Genomic DNA, 6,962 nt, shown 5'->3' with positions numbered 1-6,962 from the left:
CAGGAGGAGTAGAGGAGCAGAGTGTAGGCCGAAGCCTAGTTGAACCAATTTCAAAGGTTACCTTTAACCCCCCCCTCAGGTGTTGCAAGGTACAAGAGCCACACCTTGTGCAGCATTAATGCTGCACAAGTAAAAGGTTGCTCTATTTGTTTTGCTCCTTGCACACGCTGACTAAAACACGTACACTATTTAGCCCATTATACTGTCAAACAGTTGTGGAGGCGTGACTTGTCTTTTTAACGAGACGCAGCACAGGTGTCAAAATTTGCACCTAGGTACTGGGCGCAGATTCCTGAGCGTTGTTATTTGCTGTACAGGAGTCTGCGCTATTGTGATCCCTTGGCCATGCGCTGTGAGCGCTTCCTGTCTTCTGACCTCATTTCATGTCGGCCGTTGCGGTTAGCGATGGACATGAATCCCAGACCCACAGTGTGTTTTCAAAAAATCACACTGCGTGGCTGGGATTCGTGGCCTTGTGCAGTAAATAGGTTTGCCGCTTACACATGTCCTTACACCTGCTCCAGACTGGGCGGCCTCAGCTGATCCCTTATCGCCTACCACGGCCAGGAGGCCGCACAGTCTGAAGAAGGCGGAAGGAGATGAGTGAACACAGGCAAACATATGCACTGCACATGCCCATCAATCACACCCTCGCTGTCCAAAAAAATAAGACACCGAGGGCCGTTGTTTCGAGCAGGGGAGATGCACAGGCGCAGCCAGCTAACCAATGATGTCAAAAGACGGGCAGCGCTAACAAGGGTGGTGCTGCGTGTCATTACAAAGGAAAGTCACACCTCAGGGACATTGTAATGGTCTCTAATGAGACACATTTTGTACGTGTTGAGTTCCACGTGGGCAAGGAGAAAAAGTCAGCCACCTTGTACAAATGCAGCAGTACTGCTGTACAAGGTGGCTGATATACATAGAAACACCTGTGGGTGGGGGGCAGGCTCCCTTCAATTTCAGTTCATGTGCCTGCGTGGCGTTTGCAGGTCACGTTGCAAGCTACACAGCAGGGGAACAGCTGGCGTTGCTGAACCCCACTGACACATTGACTGGTGTTTTTCTCTGTGCAGATTGCATGTCCGGGCAAAAACTAGCGGTGTTAGAGCCCAGGGTCAGCAGGAGGAGGAGGAGAGGAGCAAAGTGTAGGCCGAAGCCTGCACTGGTGGCAGCTTTTGGTCGGTTGTGCCAGCGTGGCTTGTGCTGGACACGATGCCGGCTACACAGCGGGGGAACAGCAGGCGGTGCTGAACCCCACTAACACATTGGCTGGTGTTTTTCTCTGTGCAGCTAGCATGTCCGGGCAGAAACTGGCGTTGTTTGAGCCCAGGGTCAGCAGGAGGAGGAGAGGAGCAAAGTGTAGGCCGAAGCCTGCACTGGTGGCAGCTTTTGTTCTGTTGTGCCAGCGTGGCTTGTGCTGGACACGTTGCCGACTACACAGCAGGGGAACAGCTGGCGGTGCTGAACCCCACTAACACATTGGCTGGTGTTTTTCTCTGTGCAGCTAGCATTTCCGGGCAAAAACTAGCGGTGTTTGAGCCCAGGGTCAGCAGGAGGAGTAGAGGAGCAGAGTGTAGGCCGAAGCCTAGTTGAACCAATTTCAAAGGTTACCTTTAACCCCCCCCTCAGGTGTTGCAAGGTACAAGAGCCACACCTTGTGCAGCATTAATGCTGCACAAGTAAAAGGTTGCTCTATTTGTTTTGCTCCTTGCACACGCTGACTAAAACACGTACACTATTTAGCCCATTATACTGTCAAACAGTTGTGGAGGCGTGACTTGTCTTTTTAACGAGACGCAGCACAGGTGTCAAAATTTGCACCTAGGTACTGGGCGCAGATTCCTGAGCGTTGTTATTTGCTGTACAGGAGTCTGCGCTATTGTGATCCCTTGGCCATGCGCTGTGAGCGCTTCCTGTCTTCTGACCTCATTTCATGTCGGCCGTTGCGGTTAGCGATGGACATGAATCCCAGACCCACAGTGTGTTTTCAAAAAATCACACTGCGTGGCTGGGATTCGTGGCCTTGTGCAGTAAATAGGTTTGCCGCTTACACATGTCCTTACACCTGCTCCAGACTGGGCGGCCTCAGCTGATCCCTTATCGCCTACCACGGCCAGGAGGCCGCACAGTCTGAAGAAGGCGGAAGGAGATGAGTTAAGACAGGCGAACATATGCACTGCTCGTGCCCATAAACCACACCCTCGCTGACAAAATAAATATGACAACGAGGGGCGTTGTTTCTAGCAGGGCGGATGCACAGGCGCAGCCAGCTGACCATGATGACAAAAGACGGGAAACGCTACCAAGGGGGGTGCTGCGTATCATTACAAAGGAAAGTCACACCTCAGGGACAGTGGAATGGTCTCAATGAGACACATTTTGTACGTGTTGAGTTCCACGTGGGCAAGGAGAAAAAGTCAGCCACCTTGTACAAATGCAGCAGTACTGCTGTACTAGGTGGCTGTTATACATAGAAACACCTGGGGGGGTGGGGCCAGGTTCCCTTTTAATTTCAGTTCCTGTGCCTGCATGGCGTTTGCAGGTCACGTTGCCGGCTACACAGCAGGGGAACAGCTGGCGTTGCTGAACCCCACTAACACATTGGCTGGTGTTTTTCTCTGTGCAGCTAGCACTTCCGGGCAAAAACTAGCGGTGTTTGAGCCCAGGGTCAGCAGGAGGAGGAGAGGAGCAGAGTGTAGGCCGAAGCCTGCACTGGTGGCAGCTTTTGTTCTGTTGTGCCAGCGTGGCTTGTGCTGGACACGTTGCCGACTACACAGCAGGGGAACAGCTGGCGGTGCTGAACCCCACTGACACATCACCTAGTGTTTTTTTCTGTGTAGACAACACTTCCAGGTGGCAACTGACAGTGTTGAAACCCAGGGAATCAAAGAGGAGCAGAGTGTAGGCCGAAGCCTGCAGTGGAGCAAGTTGAAAGGGAACCTTTAACCCCCCCCCCCAGGCATTTGTTGCTGAAAGAGCCATCTTGTACAGCAGTAATACTGCACATGGAAAATGGTGGCTCCGAAAATTATGCTCCTTGCAAACGCTGAAGTACACACTCATATAATGTGTCCCCTCACACCGTCAAACCATCCCGGAAGTGGGACTTTCCTTTGTAATGTGACACAGCACAGCCGTCATTCCAACCCCCTTGGTGCCGGGCACCACCTCCTCAACGTTGTTTGGTTCTGTCACGGAGCCCGCACTGTAATGTTATCCCTTGGCCATGCACAGTTAGCGGTGCCCGTCTTCTGACATCATGTAGGTGTCAGGCTGGCAGTGCCTGTGCGTCCAAGCTGCCCGAGATCCAACCTTGCAGTGTCATCTAATGTAGTCCCACTGCGGGCCAGGGATCCATGGGCATGCGCAGTGCATATCATCGCCTCTCACTCACCTCCTTCCTGCTTCTTCAGACTGTGCGGCGTCACGGCCGTGGCATGCTATTAGGGATCAGCTGACGCCGCCTAGTCTGAAGAAGCGTGAAGAAGGGGAGTGAGAGGCTAGTATATGCACTGCGCATGGCCATGGATACCAGGCCCACTGTGGGATCACATTAGACGACACTGCGAGGTGTGATTTCGGGCAGCGTGGACGCACAGGCGCAGCCAGGACGACAACAAATGATGTCAGAGGACGGGCAGCGCAAACTGTGCATGGCCAAGGGATAACATAACAGCGCAGGGTCCATGACGGAATCAAACAACGCTAAGGAGGCAGCGCACGGTGCCAAGGGGGTAGCAATGACGGCTGTGCTGCGTCACATTACAAAGGAAAGTCCCACCTCCGGGACGGTTGGACGGTGTGAGGGGACACATTACATGAGTGTGTAGTTCAGCGTTTGCAAGGAGCATAATTTCAAGAGCGACCTTTCCCTTGTGCAGTATTAGTGCTGCACATGGTGGCTCTTTCAGTAACAAACGCCTAGGGGGGGGGGGGACAGGTCCCCTTACATTTTAGTTGTGCCAGCGTGGCGGTCGCATGACACGTTGCCGGATACACAGCTGGGGATCAGCTGACGTTACTGAACCCCAATAACAGAGGAGCGACTGTTGACTGTGCACACAGCACTTCCAGGCACCAACTGGCGGTGTTAGAGCCCAGGGACAGCAGGAGGAGCAGATTGGAGGTATTGCCGCACACACAGCTGGGGATCAGCTGACGTTACTGAACCCCAATAACAGAGGAGCGACTGTTGACTGTGCACACAGCACTTCCAGGCACCAACTGGCGGTGTTAGAGCCCAGGGACAGCAGGAGGAGCAGATTGGAGGTATTGCCGCACACACAGCTGGGGATCAGCTGACGTTACTGAACCCCAATAACAGAGGAGCGACTGTTGACTGTGCACACAGCACTTCCAGGCACCAACTGGCGGTGTTAGAGCCCAGGGACAGCAGGAGGAGCAGAGGAACAGAGTGTAGGCCGAAGCCTGATTGGAGCAAGTTGAAAGGAAACCTTTAACCCCCCCCCCCAAGACGTTTGTAGCTGAAAGAGCCATGTTGTGCAGCACTAAGGATGCAAAAGGAAAAGGTTGCTCTTTTAATTATGCTCCTTGCAAACACCGAAGTAAACACTAAAAATGTGTCCCTTTATACCGTTAAACCGTTCCGGAGGTGCGAATTTCCTTCGTAATGGGACACAGCACAGCTGTCATTCCTATCCCCTTGATGCCGTGCGCTGCCTCCTCAGCGTTGTTTTAAGCTGCCACGGAGCCTGCGCTGTTCTGTTAGCCCTTGGCCATGCCCAATTAGCGCTGCCTGTCTTCTGACATAATTTGGTGTCAGGCTGTCAGTGCCTGTGCGTCCACGCTGCTCCAGATCCCACCTCGCAGTCTCATCTAACGTAATCCCACTGCGGGCCTTGGAACCATGGGCATGCACAGTGCATAACCTCGACTCTCACTCCCCTCCTTCCCTCTTCTTCAGACTGTGCGGTGTCACGGCCGTGGCATGCTAGGGATCAGCTGACGGCGCACAGTCTAAAGAAGGCGGAGGGAAATGAGCGAGAGCCCGAGGGGAAGATATGCACTGCGCATGCCCATGGATCCCAGGCCCGCAGTGTGACTCAATCAGAAGACACTGCGAGGCGGGATCTCGGGCACCGCGGCCGCACAGGCGCAGCCAGCCTGACACCAAATTATGTCAGAAGACAGGCAGCGCAAATAGGGCATGCCCAAGGGATAACAGAACAGCGCAGGCTCCGTGACAGCTTAAAACAACGCTGAGGAGGCAGCGCATGGCACCAAGGGGGTAGGAATGACGGCTGTGCTGCGTCACATTACGAAGGAAAGTCCCAGCTCCGGGACGGTATAACGGTATCAGTGAACACATTTTATAAGTGTTAAGTTCTGCGTGTGCAAAGAGCTAAAAAAAAAGAGCTACCTTTTCCTTGTGCAGCATTACTGCTGCACAAGATGGCTCTTTCAGTAACAAACGACGGGGGGGGGGGGGGACAGGTTCCCTTACATTTAGGTTGTTGTGCCAGCGTGGCGGTCGCAGGACACATTGCCGGCTACACAGCTGGGGATCAGCTGACGTTACTGAAACCCAATAACACTGGGTCGTATGTTTTTACTGTGCAGCCTGCACTTCTGAGCCGCAACTGGCGGTGTTGGAGCCCAGGAATAGCAGTTCAGGTGGTAGAAAGATGAACACAGCAGGAGACCTGGATGACACCCAATTACTTAATCAGGCAGAGGAGTGGCAAATTCCTGCGAGATCCAGGCCTGGTTCATTTTCAGGAAAGTAAGCCGGTCAACGTTATCGGAGGATAGTCGCATGCGACGGTCTGTTAGTACACCACCTGCGGCACTAAAGACACGTTCCGATAAGACACTAGCCGCAGGGCAAGCCAGCACCTCCAATGCATACTGGCTTAGCTCTGGCCATGTATCCAGCTTAGAGACCCAAAACTTGAACGGGGAAGAGCCGTCTGGGAGTACAGTAAGAGGGCAAGCCATGTAGTCTGTCACCATCTGACGGAACCGTTGCCTCCTGCTGACTGGAGCCGCCGGTGATGGTGTAGACATTTGGGGCGGGCACACAAAAGTGTGCCAGAGTTGTGCCATACTGGGCTTGCCTTGGGCAGAGGCACTGCTTCTGCTCCCTCTTTGGGCAGAGCCTCCCCCACTGCCTCGACGCACTGAGCTGCTTTGTAAAGCACTAGCAGCACTCCTCTCAGTTGGACAGGAGAAGATGATGGAATTCACCAGTGTGTCGTGGTACTCCCGCAATTTACGCTCCCGGGTCAACGCAGGGATGAGGTTTTGGACGTTGTCCCGGTAGCGAGGATCGAGGAGGGTGAACACCCAATAATCAGGCATGTTGAGAATGTGGTCGATGCGGCGGTCGTTTCTCAGGCACTGCAGCATGAAATCCACCATGTGCTGCAGAGTGCCAACCGGCCCAGAAACGCTGTCCCCTGCTTGAGACATGATCTCTGCCCGCTCGTCATCACCCCACCCTCGCTGTACACACTGACCACTGGACAATTGTGTCGCTCCCTCCTCTGTACGGAGCTCTTCCTCCTCCATTGACTCCTCCTCATCCTCCTCACAAATTGGCCCCTGCGTACCCCTTTGTGAGGAACCACGTGGCGCTGACTCTCCAGAAGCTGATGGAAAAGGTGACTCCTCATCCTCCACCTCTTCCACCACATCATCCCTTAACCCTTGCAAAGTTTGCTGAAGCAGGCAGATAAGGGGGACAGTCATGCTGACTAGTGCATCATCTGCACTTGCCATCCGCGTGGAATAATCAAAAGGACGCAAAACCTGGCAGACGTCCTTCATAGTGGCCCACTCTGTGGTTGTGAAGTCTGATCGGCGCTGACTGCGACTTCTTTGCGCCTGATGCAGCTGGTACTCCATAACTGCTTGCTGCTGCTCACACAACCGCTCCAACATATGTAACGTGGAATTCCACCGGGTAGGTAGGTCACATATGATGCGGTGTTCCGGAA

This window comes from Ranitomeya imitator, chromosome 5 (assembly GCF_032444005.1).
Source record: "Ranitomeya imitator isolate aRanImi1 chromosome 5, aRanImi1.pri, whole genome shotgun sequence".
NCBI classification, from domain to species: domain Eukaryota; kingdom Metazoa; phylum Chordata; class Amphibia; order Anura; family Dendrobatidae; genus Ranitomeya; species Ranitomeya imitator.
This window is presented reverse-complemented; position numbering follows the sequence as displayed.